The following is a 21,249-nucleotide window of genomic DNA, read 5'->3' on the forward strand; positions in this document are numbered from 1 at the left end:
CATTAAATGAATAGCTTAATTTCTGGGTAATTGACCTATTTTCAGTCTGAGGAAATACTTCATAAGCATAAAATCTAAGAAGCAATATAAATAAAAACATTGAAGTGTTATTAATGATTTCTTCTTGGATAATGGAGCTAAGTGTGCTTTTTCTTCTGCCTATTTTTCTGGGTTTTCCAAATGTTCTTTAATATGCATGTTCTACTTCCACAGTGAGAGCATTTATTTAAAAATTGATCCATCCAGTAATAGGGCTAGGAGGCATGGCTATTTCCAAAACTTCTTTTTTCCCCCCTTTTAATGAGAAGGGAGATTTAAGAGCTGCATTTTAAATGTCAGAAGTTATTTATCAAAGTTGGCTGCGATGATTAGAGAAGTAGAAAAATTGATACTATAGTTTTAGGTAAGTAAAACTACTTTCCTTATTTATAAAGCAATGCTTCAAAACCAAGCAGGTCTCATTATGCAGAATGGTCCCTGAGAACACTGTTACCAAGTTTCTCTTAATGAAGCACGGCATAAAAATGGTCATTTATTTTCTCCCAACATATTTAATGACCAGAAATTCCCAGAGGGCAGGAGGAGTAGATTCTTGCAGGCAAAATTAGCACATCTTGGCAGAGAGATGGACCATAGAGATCTGTGAAGAATGGAAACCTTTGGAGTTTATCCTTACTTAATAACAAAAAAAGGGGGGTATCAAACATTCAGTTTGCTAGTCCTCCCTGAACAAGTGGGAGCATCCACTGAAGTCTCTGACCACGTAGAAGCAGGAGGTGAGAAACATTTTCACATCTGTGCATTTCCACTCCATCCTAGTTCTGTTGTTCAGGATAATAAGGAAGGAGGTAATGGGGAGTTGGGAAGGGGAGGCAGAGACACTGAAAATGAGAAAGCGTATGGACACATTGTAGTGAGGAGAGAGGGAACCCACTGCAGTCTTCACACTGCGACATGGGGTCTGTGAAGCTGGAGGGAGGTGAGTCAGCTGTGTGAGTAGCTTCTGGAGAGTTCTGCAGGAAGCCACTACAGATGATGTTAAAGGCTCTAGAATAACTCCTTTAGCTGAGATGAATAGAATACAAGATTAGAGAGAATAAATTTTGGACTGTAAAGAGCAAAGGTCTTATTAATCTTCAAGCTTTAATTTCTCTCTGGAATATGAATAGGGGAAAGATTTTAGTAATTAAATTCAAGGTATATCTATCTAGGTGGCATTTTATTTATTTGTTCTTATTGCAGAACCTCTGATATACTGGCTGGACATAATTTGGCATGGGAAATAAAATAGATAGCAAATTTTCACCCTTGGGAACTGAATAGCCTTGTGGTTTTCTTAATTAATTAATTGTTCTGATCAGTTTTGGAGCTTTATGGAGGCAGATTATATATTGCCCATCAGCAGTCTCATGAGAATACACAAAGTAGCTTGGGTAGGCGCCCAATGAATGTGGGAGCTGGTCTTCTCTATAAAGCTGCTCATTCATCATTCTGCTAATGCAGAGAGTGCAATTAAAATACAGCTTTGTCTTTAAGACTCACTTTAGTTTATTCCTTCAGACTTTTAGGAGGCACCCACTTGCTAAAGATTAACACCCTACATGAAGAGGATTAAATACTTACACAATTCCACAATTCCAGCAGTCAAGAGGAGATTAGGGAAATCCTTCTACCCTTTGATTGTTGGCTCCCAGCTACCCCCAGTCCATTGTTTGAGGCTGGTGATTTAGTTTTCAGTTTCTACAATGTCAAGAAATGTTTTAAAAATAGTACTTTACTTTCAATGATGCAGCGTAATAATAAGGAAGAACAGGAACTTTGTAGTCATTTACCTGGGTTTGAATTTCAACCCTATTAATTACTAGCTGTGTGATGTTGAGAAAATTACCTCTATGTTTTTGTTTTCTTATCTGTAAAAGGGGATGTTTTACTTCATAGCACTGAGCAATAAATAAGTTAATAATTACAGAACTTTTAAAAATAGTCCCTATACATAAGTGTTATGTAACTGTTTGTTAAATAAAATTTGTCCCAAAATTGAAATATTAATAATAGTGATAAACTTATAGTCCCCAGCTGTTACATTTGGCAACAAACCAATTAAAAATCCTTCATGATGAGGAAACCGAGTCTCCTAAAGATTAATTATTTCCGAGAACCAGGAGAGGAGTGTGATCTAACAGGGTCTGGATCTCTGACCTTCTGACTTGTGGTCTCATGACTTGTCCTCTGCATCATCAACTGAGCTGGAAGAGAAAAGTCAGACAGGCTGGATGACACCATCTTTGGGGTACAAAGGCAATGGGATGGACACCCCAGGACAGGAACCAGGAAGTGCATCAGTGGAAAACTTTAGATGTTCAAACCTACTTACGTGTTTTCCAGATATTCTAAACTTTCTTTCCTATATTTACCGTTCCAACTAAGAGAAAATAGAGTCTTGATGTAAGTGAAAATAACATTGATTCAGCCTTTTGGTTCTTCCCATCTGCCAAGTGATGGAGACATGTCTTGGGATTTTTGTGTGTGTGTTTAACTCCTTTTTGAAAAAGCATGACTCATAACAAGTATTTTCCAGTTGCCACTTTGCTTTTCAGAACCACCTACACATATACACACACAAACACATATCTATTTGAAACTTTATTTCAAACATAAATATATATTTATATATTAAACTTTATTTTTTTCAAATGCCTGCCATTTTGCATGGATTAATGCACTTCAGTGAAGTTATTATTTTCCACGCTGAGTTTATCCTGCCTGGCTGAAGCACTGCACTAACTTTAGCTCTATACTGTTACGTAGTTTCTTTCAAGGGAAATTGATGCTGATTCATCAGTGACTGGACATAAGGGCTCTATCAGGCAATGTTGTAAAGTCCAATTTCTAGAAATTTCTGCTTGATGAAATATTAGAAGGCTAACTTTTCCCCCCTGCATCTCTGCTAACATGGTAAAGTGCAGTGGTTTACAAACTGCTGGTGTGGACCCCTGGAGGCAGAGTGGTAATCGGCCAGTTTGCATTTGCCGGACAGGTGGTAACTGGTCCATCTTTTTGGTTGTTTGGTGCCTTTGTCTTACCAAGGGTTAAATATTCTTTTCATCACCTTTCCCAGAGGTCTTAGGGCCATGCCTTCGGACAGAATGAGGTTCTCCAGGACCCACCCCTGATTTGAAATTATTATCTTTTTGTATTGCCTTCCTCATCTGCAGAAAGATTCCAGTGGCTAAGAATGTTTTGAAGCAGTGGCATGTGAGGGAAGGGTGTAGTGGTGAGTCAGATCAGGATAGATCTTCTGTCAAAACAAGTAGCGACACCTTGGGAAAATTACTTACTTTCTGAGCTTGGTTTCTTGATTTTGAAACAGGAAGAGACTGGACTGGGGGATCTCCAAATTTTTTCTTCCACTCTAACTTTGTGTGATTCCCTGGGGTAACTGAAAAGTACTTACTGTTAGCAGCACAAGTTGTTATTAAAATAAAGATGCAGATAGCAGTGTGAAGGTTTGTGGTTGCAGCAGTTGGGAAGGGAGAGATGGAAAAGAAAGTACCGTAGATGAAGCACAGTATATTAACACCACAGGCTTATTGCACATCTGAAGCAACAAGGCTGCAAGGCCCCTTTGCCCAAGGTGGCCACATCACGCCATGGACTATCAGATTTTTGTCTCAATTTTCCACATTGACTAGGATTTCAAGCAGATAAAAGGCTCGATGCTGTAGATCCAAAATAGCATCCTGGAACTCAATAAAGTAGGAAGGTTGATAGGTGCTTGTGTTCGGTCTCTTAGGGAAATCATGACAATTGTTTACCTTGATTTTCTCCGCATTCCCATGGACGACTGCTGAGTTTCTGGAATTTCTGTCTTTGGGTCATTAGGCAGGCCTGAGAGTCTTAAGGTCTTACTTAATTGAGATCAAGGGAAATAAATAATTGGACCTAAATATATTAGGGTGGGATTAAAAACAATTGGCTGAAATGTGAGTTTCCATATTTGTTTCATTTGGGGAAAAGTTTACTTTCTCAGAATTTCCACCTTTCTATCTGCCTTTATATTTTTTCACTCACTGGGAGGAATAGTTGCTGAGTGCCAGAGGCTCTGGTGTAAACTTTTAATCTATCAAAAGCAAATTAATATTCAAGTCAAGGTGGCCCACCACTGTGGAGATAATGCATACAGAAGTAAAGGAAAATGAATCAACATTTATTGGCCCACTCCCACTATCTCTTGCCTTCTGAGATGCCTGCACTCTGTCTATGGAGTGTGCATCTCTCTGAATACATCTACCTTCACTCTAAAAAAAAAAAAATTTATTGGCCCAATAAACAACATCCCTAGTCCTTCCAGAAAAACATTTCCATGTGACCCCAGGGAACTCAACATGAAAGGGAGACACTGGCCAAATGACAGGTTCCTGAGTGTAAATCAGGAACTCCAGTTAACCGATCTGTAGCAGAGAAGAGACAGCTCTTTGAAAATTGCATGATTTAGTCCTTTCCTCTCCTTTGAGCGCTTTGTGAGAGGGGGAAAAAAATCATTTCCTATTAGTTGCACAGAACTCATTTACTTCACTTCCATGCAGTGATTTTTCACTTTTATGAGTGTAAATTACTGAGGTTCTTCTGTGGCCTGAAGGCTGGAGAGGTGGTCCTCAGAGAGCCAGAAGCAGGCCGGGGTAAACAAACGCCCAGCCGACTAATGGGCCCTGCCCTATTACTTTGTCTACAGTTTCTCAGGTGGGCAGTTACCTCAATTTTATTTCAGCAGGATGAGAGTTAAGGGACCTTGGTACAAGCGCACTGCTCCCTTCAATCATTTGATCAAAATAGGTTTCAATTTGCAGGGACTTACACAAGAAAAAGGAGGAAGATTGAACTTAAATTCCTTGAAGGCCGTGCACATTTTACCGACGCCTTGTTGTGGAAGGAGGAACGCGGTCATGGGAGTGGTTTTTCATAAAGCAGCTATGTCCCCTACTTTGTCAGCGTTTTGTCTTAACCAGTTTTCTCCTGGCTTTTGAGAAGAGATCAGGATGCTGGTGCAGAAGGAGCAGTAAGTTAGGTGTCAGAAGACCTGGGTTTGAACACCGTTCTGAGCTTCCGAACCCCGCTCTCCAGAGTGGGAGAGAGCGGTCACACTTCCCTGACTTCACACAAAGGGCATTGAAATGCAAGTGAAACGGCGTCAGGACAGCGCTGTGAAAAGTCACAATTGTGACTTGTTTTTCTCAAGGAGAAGCTCAAAGCTCTTCTCTGCTTCAGGAGTTGAGGTGAAGAGGACAGAGTTAAGGTCATTCTATAGCTCAGTGAGAGACTGTGGCAGCTCACCGCCTGATGGCTGGAGGAACTTTCTGGAGTCCCTTAGTTCCACCTCGTGGGAAGTGAACTCTAAGGAAGCCTGCGCAGCTGTTTCCATCTCTCTGCAGCTTCTTGGGTACCACTTAGACACAGGCACTGAGGCAGTGTCACAGAGAATTCTAGTGCCGTGTTTTTCCCCTGACTGCTGGACATTTTATGGTCAATATGTTTTTGGGGTATAAATGTCTGTGCTTTCTTAGAGGATCATGACGTCCTCGAATAGCAAGTGCATTGGGGGATGCTAGACTATGTGTGTAAGGCTAAAAGACTGATCCCAACCATTTTCAAGAATAAAAATAAAGTTTCTTTTCAGTACAGTGAATGCTGGCCAATCTCAAAATGACTGCCTCAAACTGACAGTATTGGAACCAGAAAACCTTTCTCCCGCAACTGCCTTAAGAAAGTCAGAAAGCTCTACACACCTCAGAGAAAGGCTTCCAAGAACCATGATAAGAAGAGCATTAACCGTGGGCCATTTAACCGGAGATAATTTCTTTCTGCAGCTGACCCTGGGGTGTCCCACCCACAGACCCTCATCTACCCCAGTGCCACTGCAAGTGAGGTCCTGCACTGTCCGGGGGTACCTGTTGCCTGCAGGAGGCTGTGCAGCACCCACCCAGCCCCGCACAGCAGGTCAGGAGTGCCGGGGGAGGGAGTCCCAGGGACACTCTCAACCAAAGAGTGATGAGAACTGGGGTCATCCACAGTAGGATCTGGGTGGTCGTGTATGGGCAACAAGGCACAATCTTTATTTACACTTTTCTGAGTGTTTGAAAATTTTCATAGTAACATGTTGGCTGGGATGGTTATTGTGAAAGACAGAACATGGGAAAAATATTCACCGTGTGTTGGTCAGTAAAAGTGAAGTGAAGGTTACAAATCAGTGTACACTATGATTATGCTTTTGTAAATACTATATATATACACACACACACACATATATATATATAGAGAGAGAGAGATGTATACACCACTTTCAATATCTTTACCTGTATGTCTTTATCTTTTGGAAGGAAAAACAGGAAAAAGATAGCAATTGTTAGCTGTGGGTAGTAGGCAGAGAATTTTAAAATTAATTTTTTTGTTACTTCTTTTTATTACTTCCAGATAGTACACAATGTATCAGTTTATACAGTCAGATTAAAAAACGTATGATTTACCAGTTGTGTTTTGAAGAGTGTTTAATGACAGAGGGAAATAAAGATATACCTAGCTGTTGTTTTATGATATGGGGACAACTGAAAAACTGCTTATGCGATTATGAAGGTTGTGAGAGCTTTTTATTGCTGGTAACTAAGGGGAAACAAATCAGTATATTGGAAGTTAAATCACAAGGGTAATCATGCTTGTCTCTGAGTTGTGCTTTTACGGGGAATTTGTTTTCTTAAATTCTTAAAGCTTTTTGTAGATCCAGATTTTCTACGGGAACATTTCTTACTTTTACGAACAAGCAAAACGTTTTATTTTAAAAGGAGAAGGCCTAAGTTCTTATTTCAGGTCTAACACTTTTTTAAATCTATGTTTATCCTGTAGGACTGTCAGGAGTTTCAAATGTATGAGAAAATACTTTTTTAAAGGTAAAAATGAAGAAATCATAACATATATTAAGGTAGTTTTCTTACAACTTTTCAAACTCGAGAGGTTATATTAAGCATTAAGAATGTGAGACCTTTATTGCAAATAAAATCTTCAGGCTCTACTGATTCACCTTTCATGAGACTCATTTTTCATTAACTAACCAGAGCATGACAAGCCTGATGTCAGTCTCTAAGTCGGAGAATGGCAAGAGTCCATAGCAGGGGAGGATTTTATTAATCCTGTGCGTGCTGTGGCTCCCTTTATTCTGCCCTCAGAGCTCAGAGCAACATGGCTTAATGGAAACATGCAGACCATGTAGATGGGCTTGAAGTTGGTACACAGAGGCAACTGGGAGGCACCCTCAGATCCGTGAGGGCGTGCAATAGCTTGACTGCCATCAGTTCCTTCCCTCCCTGTACACTCTGGCCAGTTCTTCATCGAGCAGTGACATTTATCCCTCCACTCAATTGGTTCTGGGTTTGGTCCGAATGCTTTCACCAATAAAATATGGTAGAAGTGGTGTTGTGCTTGCTTTGGGGCAAGCTCTTAGGAGGACTGTTGGCTTCTGCTTCCTCCCTGTTAAGCCCTGAGCTGCGTGTAGGAAGTTCAGGTGAGTCTTCTGGAAGGAGGAGTCACGTGCAGCAGCTCTGAGGTGCCCAATGTGTGACTTTTCTTCCACTGGGACAGTTGGTTTCTGTTCCTCTGTCACAAGTAAGGGGTCTATCTCTGCTGGGAACCATGAGGTCATCCAGCTCTGTGAGCGATCGGGTTGGCAAGTTTAATTTCTGTTTTGAGAGTGGCTTTGACAGAAGCAGATGGTTCAGGATGCCCCTTGGGCACCCGCTCTAAGCTGCATTCCCCAGTCAGCTTTATCAGTGATAGGACTCTGGTGTTCTCCATCCATCCGATGACATTGTCTGATTTCTCAACCTTGAGGTGGGACTTGATGAAGAAGATATTTGTCATCCGCTCAAACCTTGACACTTGAGGCTATTCCTTTATCTGTGTAATTAGAAAATTGCTTGGATGGACTCTAGCATGGGTCCCTTGTCATTGATTTTGTCTGCATTGCAGGGAGTCATTTCAATTATGTATAGATGTTTCCAGGTCATCAGAGTATTCTGATGCAATTAGCCCCTGCCATACAAGTGTGATCAGCCCCAAAGTTTTAGCTAGTGGGCAGAAAAAACACATACATTTTATCTTTAACGTTAATGTGAAAACTGCTGTGCTTCTATTAATGGAAAAGAAAGTTCAAGCTTTAAGCTGTTAATATCAGTAATGAGTGTTGTAATTACATACTGTAGATAATTACAATCTCTATCATTATGCAATTAAATTAAAAAAAAAAAAAACTCCTGATGTAACAGGGATTTCAGTAATAGTGGTAACTTCAGTGTTTGCCGTTTTGCTAGTTTACTGTTTTGCTTGTTTGCTTTTGTGCAAATGACAAGTGATGGTTGAAACGTATCTGGGACACAATTTTGTAAAAAATTAAAATATTATTAAAGATAAACTCTAGCTCTAAAAGTTGAAAAGTGTATGAACGGAAATATGTATCGTATGCCTCTGAGCTATCAACCAGGTTGAACACTGTAAAAGTGAAAGAAAAATTCCTCTTTTATATAGCAGAAGTGGGTGGTTTATAAATGTGTGGGTGTACTGTGTGAAAACTCATAAAGAGAGCAAATGAATGGATGTGCATCTTTGACTACAGCTTCTGTTAATTCTTTGATCTTTCACTCTGGAACATCAATTACTTCTATTGGCTCTCCATATTCACCAAATTTCTTAGTGTTTAAATCTCTGTTCATTTCCTGAATATTCTGGGAAGCTATCCCATTTGCCTCTCCATCCTTACCCCAATCCCTGCATTTCTGTGCTTGTTTCAGTTGCTCAGATACTTTTGACAGATAATGATGATGCCAAAAGTATTTTGATGACTAATAACATGCTACCCCAAACTGTCATTGTTTTGTATACGTAATCCCATTGCAGGTATCAGGACTTGGAGTCGCACGAAGGTCAGGCAAACTGTACAAGGTTGTACAGTTAATCAGTAATAAAACTGGAATGTAAAACCTTGTTTCTCTGATTTCAAAGCCCATGTCTTCAACCACTGGATTATATGGTTTCTGAAATTTTACTCTGGGTCCTGCCTAGATCATTTTCATGTACATTTCTCCTCTGAACTGCCCTTACATAGGGCCATTTTGCTTTCCCTTCAACTAACAGGAACTCTAACAGGCCTAATAGATGTTTCCTCTTTCCTTTTCTGCCGACAACGTAAACTTCCTTGCTTCGATTTTTCCATTTACATTTAATCTGCCAAACATAAATTACTTCCATTTGTACTTCTTTTTCACTGTTCGTGTTTGTAATACAAGAAGTTCCTTGTCCTGCCAACAGTGAATTTGCCTGTCTACCCTGCATCCATACCCCCTGACAACTCTCTCATCAGGGACTAGCTCCATTGATTATTCTCTCTCCTCTCTGCATGTTCCTTCCCAATGGCATTTGAAAAATTCTTTTCACATTTAAAACAAGTTAAAAAAAAAAAAACACAAAAAACTCCTTCAATCCATGTTTTTCTCTGACTACTCCCCTACTTCTCCTGCCATAACCAGCCCTCCTGAAAGAGTTTTCTGAATTTCCTATATCCATTATAAATGCTGTATCCATTTCTCAAGCTACAATAATGCAGGTTAGTGATCCCCACCGTGGCCTCACTGTGCTGTGGCTTGGGTGTCATCTGTTGAATCAAATGTGCACCTTTTCACGCTTGGCTCGGTTGCCCTTCAGCGTTCATTACCTGTCTCTCTATACAACCCACTCCTGGAAATTCTCTCTCCTGGGCTCCCTCCCTTGTGCAGAACAACCTTGTGTTTCCTTCCTGCTTCTCAAGATGCTTTCTCTGCATCTCCTTAGCAGGCTCTTGTGTCTACTCATCTCTTAAATGTTCACACTACTCATTATTTACTGCCTTTTCCCCTTCTCCCTTCTAGATGTGTTTTGAACACATCTGCCACTTTCTGTCTACACTGCCAGGGCCAGATTCCAGCAACAGCATGCAGTCTTGTCTCTCTGCTTTTGATCTTGCTCTATTGGGCATTCTAATCTAATCTTGTCACTTCCCTACTTAAAATGCTTTAAGGGTTTCTTTGTGAACTTAGGTGAGTTTCAAACTACTTCCCAAGACTTAAACTTTTAAGCTGGGCCGAATTAATGTTGATTTACAAAGTTACGGGTTAGAATTCCAGCAGCGTGGCAGAACCCCGTGTTGGTGTATAAAAGAATAATATTTGTCACAGATTTAATCTATTACCCATGTTCCTATTGTTACGGATTTAGAAGGCTGCGTTACCTAAACAAATAAATACCAAATACAAAAAAAAGTGTATTTCTTTACACTGTGGTCTGAGATGAGTCTTTCTGTATGACAGGCAGCTCTCCCCTATTTAGGGTTCAGGGAGCCCTTGGGCCTCATCATTATATGTATCCAGCCAACAGAAAGGGAAAGAGAGTACGTGAAAGGCATCGGAGACTGAAGCACACAATTTCTACTTTCCTTCTCTTTACTACAGCTATTCACACAGTCATACCAAGAAGAAATGGGTTAGCTCTATTATCGATATAAAAGGAAAAAATGATGTGTATAACGGAATCACCTTGCTGCACACCTGAAACTAACATGGCATTGTAAATCAACTACACTTCAATTTTAAAAAGTCTCCTTTTCATTCAAAAAAAAAAAAAAAAGAAAAAGAATTATTGAGGACTTGATATGTGTCAGACAGGCAGGTAGGCAGTGAGTGTGGTTGGAGCCGACAGGCACTCTTTTTGGAGGTACAGACAGGATGCCATGGAAATGTGGGGGTGGTGGCTGTGGTGACCATGGGGGAACGAGATGTGTAAGCTTATTCTTTATCATTTTCATCCTCTCAGGCGAGAGACTACTGGCCTGTCTTGTCATTCCACACTCAGCATCATATCATATTTTGGCTGATCCCACTGCCCCCATTTTTTATTAGGCAATTGGAAGAATGAAACTTTTTTTCTAAGAGAAACATGTCATTCCCTAAAAGAGTCCTGTAAGAATAATTGATTGAGATGGTAGAAGCCAGTATACTCTGCTCTCTGAGGAATTTCACTGGAACTCTGCCTCCAGCCAGAGTGAAGCTCTCAAACCAGGAAATGAGTCAAAACTCTACTGGGGATTTTCTCTGTGTAGCAGTTGCTTCTGGATAGAGAAAAGCCTTCAAAATTTTCCTTGAGTATATTTATCAACAAGGAACTGGACCCTGGAAATGTTTCTCTTGCAGCCTTACATTCTAAGACAACAGAATATTAGCATTTAATAATCACTGCTGGTGACGAGAAAATACAAACCTAGTTGGTAATACATGATCGGAGATGACTAGTGAAATTGTGTCTACTGGGGCAAATCATTTTAGCAGGTATCTACACAGGAGAAGCAAATCCTTGTGTGATACTGGGCATGTGATACTGGACTGGTTTGCACCTGTAGGAAGTGGTCCTAGTAATAACTATCTCACTAAGCTGGTCATGAGGATTAAACAGGAGACCTTATAGGAAAGCACTTTGCCCAGAACAGGTGCCTGATAAAGATTCATTCCTCTCCTTCCTTCCTTCCTTCCTCTCTCTTTCCCCTCCTCTCCTTTCCTTCTTCCCTTCCTCCCCTTTTCACAATCTCCTCCCTCTCCTTCCTTCCCTTCTGTGGTAGAGCTGAGATTTTCAGGAAGGGACCACAGAGACCTAGACAGAGAGGAGACTGACTGGGCACCACGAGGGAAGGAGAGAAAAGTCAGAGAATAGGGCTGAGGGCAGGCAACAAGCGAGGAGGATGGGGCTGGAGAGCCAAAAAAAAAAAAAAAAAAGAAAAGAAAGAAAAGGTTTTACAGTAAGAAAGTGTCATTTGGCACCGGAGATGCATGAGGCTTTAAGAGGTCAAAGAGATAGATTACATGCCTCTGACAATCAGCCCCTGCGTCTGGACCCAGGGACTCTCCTGGCTGAGTCGGCCTCGCATACTTTAGTGCCTAGTGAGGGAGAGCAGGGCGGGGTGTCCCCAAGAGCCTGTCCCCCAACTTCTTCCATATCCCCTCTTTGGAATCACTTCTTGTTTAGGAAGTTATTTACCTTCCACCCCAAGTTTGCCTGCGATCTTCTTACTTACCTTTCAGTTCTCCACTGGGATGTCCCTTAGTCGGTGTGCCTGAGTCCTGCAGGTGTTCCCCAAAGCATCTTGACTGCACTTGGGATGTGCATTCATTAGTTCAGCTCAGGCCAGAGAGCACTTGTAGGGGCTCTCACGTTCCATGCACTGGGCCAGGAGGTGAGTGTGAAAACGTGACTGAGACAGGGTCTCACTCTCAAGCCCATTCCCAGTAGGGACAGTGGTTCTTCAAACCCAGTTTCCACTGGACAATTCATTTCAGAGTGCATGGGACTATGTGTTCAAAATGTCTAGTTCTACACCCTACTCCCAGGTACTCAGGTAAAGGAAAGGCTTGAGAAGCTATAATTTAAGAAGCTCTCCCAGGTAATTTTGATGTGTAGCCATGTTTGGGAACTTCTGAAAAAATGAAGGAAAAGTAAGCAGTTTAGAATATTCTCTCTGATGGGGCTGGGACTGATGATGTTCTGTGGTGCCAATGGTAGTTGGGCCCAAAACTTCTGAGGACAATTAGGTGAGCTTGCATCTTACTACATTGTCTTAAAGGTTATGTTCTGTTTAAGGTTCTAACAGTTGGTCTGGTTAAGACTTAACTTGCAGAGAAGGTGGGTGAGCAAGCCCCTGTCATTGGACACATGAGGTCTGCGGCTCTGTCGCCTGAACTCCAGCTGGCCTGCTATTGAGACACGGAAGTTGGTACCAAGGCCTGGGCTGTGGACAACTGCCGTCCTCCACGTCCTGACTGTGCAGTCCTTTCCCACTACACGCACCTCCTTTCTCTTGCTCTCATTCCGTCTGCCTTTGTGTCCTGGCTCCTCAGCCCAGGCCACACCCTCTGATGTTCTGCTCCTTCTTTAGCTGGTTTCTTGCTGTTTTTCCCTCTCTCCGCTCTTGGTTCTGCGTGCTGCCCTGTTCTTGGTGCGAAGCTCCTCCTTCCAGCCAGGACGTCAGACAGTCAGAGTCCTGCTGGACAGGCTGCACCCACTCCCCCCACTGTTAGAGGAGGTGGCTTTCCACCCATCTGACCCCCTTCACTGTGTTCCACAGAGTGCAGTTCTGTCCTCGAGTCACACGAGACCTCCCCAGGGAGCTGAGAAGATGTGTCTGACGCCCCTTTCATGTCCCTGCAGAGGGAAGCACCTCTTGATGGGGGTCCCCAGAGGGGAAATAAGAAGATTTCAGGTAGAATGGTCCATGGTTGCATTGAAAGTGATTTCTGCTCCTTTAAGGAGGTAGAAGCCACTTCAGAGAACTGGAGTTGAAAACCCTGCTCTAAGTTCCTAAAGCCAAAATCTTTTTTCCTGAGGTGAGTCTTGTCTGGATAGGTCTAAATTCAAAGATGGACAGCATCCTGAAGGGGATGGGAAGATGGATGAAACAAAATAAAACAATGCAAAAGTAAAACCCATTTTCCTGAGAGATTTAACATAGGTTGTTTAAGTTTGCAAAACAGAAATACCAGGATCCCAGAGTATTAAAAAGAGAGAGTCCTTCAAGAGCCAAGCACTTACAAGAGGTAGAGAATGCAATATTTCTTTTAAATACACCAGGCAAGAGAGTTTGATAAACCAGGGCTAGGTGGCCTTGGGCTGTGCCCTTGGGACAATGCTGGTGTCCCCGTGATGGGTGGCTGGGTTAATCCAAACCTCTTATGCTAGAGAGCAGCCTTGTCATCTCTCCCTTTCCATCACCTGCTGACTCTAGGTCATTCTGAGAGAGAAAGGATCAGAGAAAGGAAAACAGGTGGAAACAGTGGCAACCATATTACTTTCCTAGGGCTCCTAACAAATGACCACAAACTGGGCGGCTTAAAACAACGGACATGCGCTTTCTGCTAGTTTTGGATGCCAGAAGTTCAAATCAAGGTATGGGCAGGGTCACACTCCCTCTGAAGGCTCTACAGGAGAATCCATCCTTTTCCCTTCCAGCCTCTGCTGGCTCTAAGCCTGAGTCTGACACTGACCTCCATCTTCACATGGCCTTCTCTGTGTTCTCCCTTCTCTTCTGAAGACCCCTTGTCACTGGATTTAGGGCCCACCCTAATTCAGGATGATCATATCTTGAGATTCTTTCTTTGTTGCTGTTAGTCCTACGTATTTTTTATTGGACCCAAAGACTCCCTTCAAAATACTAGTCAGTATTCTTGTAGAAACACTCATGCTTTAAGGCACCATATATTTCTTCTGGGTTTTTGTTGTTCTGGTTTTATAGTTAGACTAATGGAAACATCTCCCCTAACAAAATTGCCCTTATGGAGCACCAATAAAAAATACATTCATAAATTGCTTGGAACTGCCCTTTATAGCTATGCTGACAAATCTTAAGAAAAAGAACTGATTGAGTCAGTATTAATTGACGCTTTTTCCTCTGTGTACTCCTTGGTATAAAAATAAATGGAAACAAATACGGAATGTGAGGGTATGGTTCAAAGAATTTAAAAAAAGATGGCATAAAAAGGATCCTATAAAGTAGCTTATATTTCCTTTTATGGAAAAGAGTTGAATACATTTGAGACATTTTTTTCTTACAGTGTTTTTTAAAATTTTTTATGCAAAACATTGGCTATATTTCCCATACATCCTTGAGCCTGTCTTATACCCAAAAGTTTGTACCTCCCACTCCCTCACTTCTATACTGCCCCTTCTCCCCACTCCTGACTGGTGCCCACTACTTTGCTCTCTACATCTGTGAGTCTGCTTCTTTTTTGTTATATTCATTAGTTTGCTGCATTTTTGAAATTCCACATATAAGTGATATCATACACTATTTGTCTTTCTCTGTCTGGCTTATTTTGCTTAGCATAATGCCTTCCAAGTCCATCCCTGTTGCTGCAAATGGCAAAATTTTGTTCTCTTTATGGCTTTCATGGCATATGTACACCACATCTTCTTTATCCAGTCATCTGTCGATGGACACTTAGGTTGCTTCTGTGTCTGTTTCCTTCCTTTACAGCACGGGCCACAATACAGCACGGGCCACAATTTTCAATTACTTACTTGATTATTTTCTCTTTCCCCTACTAGACCAAAATGACAAGTAGGCAAGAAACAGGTCTACTCTGTCTACCCTACATACCCAGCAACTGGCACAGTGTCAGACAAGCTAACAGTTGATAAATAAGGATGGAACACATTGAATGAACAAGCATCTGGTTGTGACAAACCCCCCCCCCCACCTGTTTGCACTTCTTTCCTTCTTTTTTGGACTTAACTTTCTTATGTGATTATGTCAAGCTTTATTCTTACTGTTATATGAACCTCACTGGGATAATAACTGATGGAGGCCCTTTTGCTTCTGCTCCTCTAAGTAGTTTCCTGTCTCTCTCTGAATTCCACTGGAGCGGAGGGCAAAACAACTAAGCAGCTGTTTCCGTGCACCAAGCACACTGGCTGCAGTGCTTTGTGATCATGACAGTTTCTCCCAAGGCGAGGCGTTGAGTGAGGGAGAGAGTCGGCCATAGCTGTGAGGGCAATGGCCAAGCTTTTGAGGCAGTAAGTACAGCAGTGAAGACGGATGAGCAGCCTGCCAGCTCCCATGCTTCCACCTTGTGCAGATGGGCTTTTGAGTTTTCCCTGCGAAAATGACAGCATCCGATGTAGCATTAAGCTATAATATATTTCTCACACTTTGGTGAAGATTCTTTTATTAAAGCTTCTTCTTCATTGTCTTTACAGAAATGATACATTCTTACTATAAAAATTCAATCATTATAAAAATTTAGAAGGATGAGAGTTAAAAAAAAGTCACCCAAACTCCACCACTGAGAAATACAATGAGCATTAGATAAGCCTGATTCAAGGCTGCTCTCTGTGCATATATACATACAGAAGGATGGATGGTTAGACAAATAGTCTGAGAAATGATTTTCATAACAATGGGATGATAATTTACATAATATAATATTTTTGGTAAGAAGGTGTGAAATTTATTTTTATATGAATTAAACAGAAGGAAAAGAAGTTGATTTGAAACTGAAGCATTTGCTGAATTTGTTTTTTTTTAAATGAAGATGTTAGATTCTAGAAGATCCTTCTAAAATTAAGGACAAAAGTATTTTAAATACCACAAGAATGGCCACAGTTGTTTACTGTTCAATCTACTGAACAGCAGATTCTGAACTTCTTTATAGGGGCTGTATTCCTTCAAGTCTAAGACTGATTGCCTTCTTTTTTTTTTCCACACACAATGAACATTTATCACCTCCTTAAGTTGTTCTAAGCCGTATGTCGCAAGAATCCACCTCTTTTCCTGACACCTCCCTTTTGAAATCCTCTCTTCTCATCCTCCCATCTACACAAATCACTCTCTACACAACCGTAAAACTGTTACTGGGGAGATTTCTTCCACTACTCCCCTACCTTGGATGCACTGTTTTTTAAGATATCATATCTTTCTCTTTCATATGCTCTTATTTTGCTAGAACACATTTTAATCACCTTCCCAATAATGTACGTGGGGAAGAAAACCAGTTGTGAGTCACTTCATATCTCAAAGAGCCTTTATTGGTTTGAATGATTGACTGGTTGGGCTTAGAATTGATTGTTCTGGGTCCTCAGTGGCCATTTCATCAGAGTCAACCTAAAAATACATTTTCTCTAGGGATATTCTTTTGTCATTACTATTTGGAAATTAACTCACTGGTTTTTCTTATTTCAATTGGAGTCTAATTTACGTATAGTTTGGTGAGATTTAACAACTGTATATACTCATGCAACGCTACCCCCAAGCAAGAGATAGCATATGTATGTTCATCATCCCCCAAATTTCTGGGCTCAACCCGTGCCCCACGATCATTAGAAGTAGCCACGTCTTTATCTCTAGCACCGTGGATGAGTTTTGCCTTTTGTAGCACCTCATTTAAGTGAAACCTAACAGTATATACTCTCATGTCTGGCTTCCCTTATCGTGCAAGTAACCACTTCCTCCTCTTATTTCTTCAGGCTTAGGGGTGGCAAGAACGCCTCACTATTACTAAACCCAGGGCACTCTACCATCCTTCATCGTGTCTCTGCGTATTTACATTGCCTTTGTCCTTTGTTGTCTTTTAAAAACTCTGCCGGAATTACTCTGTTTTAGACATGCCATCTGTTTCTTGCAATGAACTTAACTGATACCATTTTAGATGATCTCTAGTATTCCTATCCTATCTAACATTATATAATTTTATGGAAAGATCTTTCACCAGGCGTGGCTGTTTATTATTGCAGAAACCATTTCAACAAGAGTCACAATACTCTTGACAAGATATATAGAATACCTTTTGTACAACCCAAAGCCTACACTGCTTGCAGATACATCAATAGCCATACATTGTCTCCATTCACCTGACTTGAGAAGAACCTGGGATTGACTTTTTGCTCCAGTGTTGCTTCAACTGAAGGTTATTTTCTGGACAAAGAGGACATTCACATAATAGGCAGAAGTAACACTGATTGTACTTGTGCCTGTCATTGTCAAAGATAATGCCCTCTAAGTGGTGGTGTGATTGAAAAAAGTGGTGTGAACCATCTGTTCTTTCTCTGACATCCGTATACACAAGGCAGCTTTGGTTGCTTTGACATCACAAGTGCTATTTGCAGTATATTTCAATTCATGATTCTGCCTTCCAAAAGTGCATTCTTCTGAAAATCTTTGTTAAGAAAGGTTGACCATTTACACAAATGTGCTAAAATCAAGTGGAAATTCTTGGAAACTTTGTACTTAGGGTTCTCATTGTGTTGGAATTATATTTAATTGATAATTATTTGAAATAAGTTAGTCATATGTTAGAGCACAGAAAACTGGGTTTTTTTTATATATTGCTGGATGGAAATAAAATTTGGCCAAAAAATAAGGAGCACATAGGAAAGAATACTAACAGTGTTCTCTATCTTTGAAGTGTCTGGCGATCTGCCTCCATGCTAAGCTATTGTTTGTTCTCACTGAGGTCAGATTCCTAAGAGAGCAGGTGCGTTTGTGTAATGGTTTATACAGCATGGAAATTTTTGTCTCAAATATTTGTCCCCAAAAAAGTAATAAGATAACAACTGGAGTTAAAAATTTTAAAAGATATGTTCCAAACTGTGAAAGATCAAAGATTAAATATTAGGCGAGATTACAAGGGAACTTAATAATTGTAAGGTTTCATTTAGTATATATATATATATATATATCAAAGGTCTTCTCCTGTAAGCAGAGAATTAATCCTGTTAACCATGTTGTAGGCCAAAAAGAAAACCTTTATAGTATCTTCAAAGTAAAAAAGTATGAAGGCCTGATCTGACCACAGTGCAATTAAACCAGCATTAGCAAGGTGGCCTGCGATGGTGAAATGGCTCCCGCCAGCATCTCAGTCCCCAGGTGGCATCCTAGACGGTGTGTGTTTCTCTAGCAGATGCTTAAAGTTTAGTTATTGCATCTCCTTCACCTGTGGTCCATGAGCTTTTCAATCTGGAGGTTCTGCCCTGGTTTGGGGGTACAGTGAGTCTATGTGTGAGCCCTTTAGGAGTGGGTTTTCCATTCCCTGCATGTCCACAGGTTTCCTGGACATAATCTTTGTTGTTTTTCAAAGCCAGGTGTTTTGGGGGCTCATCTCCTCTGGGCGGATCTGGGGGCTGGGCTGCCTGATGTGGAGCTAGAATCTCTCTCCTCAGGGCAGAGAGTCTTACCTTTGTGAACCCTCCTGACTGTGGATCACTGTGGCTGGGGTGTGGTTTCTCCCTTGGAAAGGCCATTTCTCTGCCTCTCCTATCCATCTTGCTGCTGTCCTTTTCTCTCTGTCATGGAGGCTCTGTTCATCCAGTTTCCAGGTTCTTTTTCGAGGGAATTATTCCTTATGTAGTTATAGATTTGCTGTATCCGTGGGAGGAGGTAAGTTCAGGATCTTCCTGTGCCACCATCTCGAATCCTCTTAGATGTATCTTTGTGCATGTATTAGTGATTTATGATACCGATTTTAATGTGTTGGTTAAAATTTTTGATAAGTACAATTTTCATAGTTTAAAATTTTTAAATGCATATATAATTAATAATAAAGTATTTCATCTATACATTTCTCTCCACTTTCACATGTTTTCCCAAGGGTTCTAATGTTCATTTCAGAATTTTATTTTGCTGATACAAGTTATTACAAAAGAAGATTCTTTTTCTTTCCTCTCCTTTTTTTACACATATTATATACAATTGTACTTCCCCTGGCTTTCTTCACCAAATTTATATTAGAGATCTTTCTAAATAGTGCATGAAGGGAGTCCTGTTCTTTTATAAAGCTGAAGAGCATGCTAATGTATGAAGATACAGTGATTTAAAGAGTACTCGCCAATATAGGAACGTTTGGGTTTTTTCCAGTCATTCGCAAGTTCAAATAATACTGCAGAGCATAATCTTACACACATAAACATATATATCACTTTACATATGTACAAGTATGTCTGAGACTCACTTCCAGTGGTGAAATTGTAAGGTCAAAGGATATTGGCATTTTTAAGGTAATGGATATTGTAAAATTGCACTAGTAAGAATTTCTGTCAACTTACACTTTTACTGACAATATACACGTGTCTATTTTTCCACAGTGAAAAGTGTTGCCCAGAGGGCAGCAAGCTTGCTGGGCAGAGAAAATAGATATGAAGAATTTTGAGTTTACTGAAGTTTGCAGTACAGTGTACAGAAAAGAAGGTGACAGCAAAGAGAGGACCTTCAGAAGTCTTCAGAGATCCTTTTAAGTCTTTGGCCAAATACTTAGCTGTGTATAGTAAAGTTTGGAAGAATTCCACACTTAACAATAACTTCTCTCTCTCACTCTCTCTCTCTCTCTTTCATCTCATACTTAGGCTTATCACAGTCAACTTATTCAAACTAAAAGAGAACAGAGATTCTCAAAATAAAATAAAATAAAAAAGAAAAGAGCATTTTAAAGATGGCCAGAGGAAAAGAGACATTACATACAGGGACACAATGATAGGAAATACTGATGACTCTTTATCAGAAATAATTCAAGTAAACAGATAATGAAATGACATCTTAAAAGTACTGAAAGAAATAGAAGAAAAAAGCTGTCAACTCAGAATTTTATACCCTTCCTAAAAAAATCCTTCAAATTATCTAAAATATATTTTAGATAAACAAAACATAAAAGCATTCTTTACTGTCAAACCTGTGCTACAAGAAATTTTAAAGGAAGTTCTTGAGGCTGAGAGGAAATGACATGACATGGAAACTGTGATCCACCTTTTTAAAAAATCAACAGCACTAGAAATGCTAAACAAGTAAATAAATATGACTTTTTGCTCAATAAAATATTTCTTGAAACATAATTGTTTCTTTCAAGCAAAAATAGTATCAAAGAATTGTGGAGTTTATTACATACATAGACATAAGAGAGAAAGCAAAAGGAAACATGTTGTAAGGATTTTATATTATATATGAGGTGGTATTTGAGACAGACAATGGTAAGTTAAAGATACTTGCTGTAACTTCTAGAGAAGTCACTAAAAATAAAAAGAAAATAAAAATAGTCAAAAAACCATAGAAGAGATCAAATAGAATACTAAGAAATATTCAGTTAATTTTTTAAAAAACAGAGGATAAGGAAAAGTACAAAAAGATAGGAGTTAAATAGAGAAAAGTAGTACTCGGTACAACAGTAAACGGTAGACTTCAACCCAATCTTATTAATAATTATGTTATTAATTAAAGAGTAAATAATCAGTTAAAATGCAAAGGTTGCCAGATTCGATAAAAAGAGAGATCCATATATGCAACCTACAATAGATATAAGTTAAAATTAAAGGTACAGAAAGGTTAAAAGTAGAAGAATGGAAGAAGATAATGTGCATGCAAATACTAGTTGAAAGTAAACTGGAAACATCATGTATTCATATCAGACAAAATAGACTTCAAGAAAAGGAGTGTTTTACAGGAGGTAAAAAGGAATGTTTCCTAATGATAAAAGGGTCCATTCATCAAGAAGGCATAGCAACCCTGAACATTATGTACTTAATTATAGAGCTTCAAAATACACAACTAAAGGAGATGTAAACAATTTTCCAGTTATATTTGGAGATTTTAACCCTCTGCTCAAAGTTTTAGGAGAAACGTGGACAACAGAAGGATAGATAACACTAGTGTTCAAA

At 40.1% G+C, this 21,249-nt stretch overlaps 1 long non-coding RNA gene across 1 annotated transcript in view; it reads left to right on the forward strand.

Annotated features, from left to right (window-relative positions):
• LOC116664893 overlaps positions 1-20,486 on the forward strand; it is a 151,355-nt gene extending 130,869 nt beyond the window's left edge. Inside the window, exon 2 of the long non-coding RNA XR_004321411.1 lies at positions 19,690-20,486. This is a non-coding gene — a long non-coding RNA (uncharacterized LOC116664893). The remainder of the gene's footprint in view (positions 1-19,689) is intronic.
• Positions 20,487-21,249: the final 763 nt, after the last annotated feature.

The sequence above is a fragment of the Camelus ferus genome, chromosome 7, assembly GCF_009834535.1.
Source record: "Camelus ferus isolate YT-003-E chromosome 7, BCGSAC_Cfer_1.0, whole genome shotgun sequence".
NCBI lineage: Eukaryota > Metazoa > Chordata > Mammalia > Artiodactyla > Camelidae > Camelus > Camelus ferus.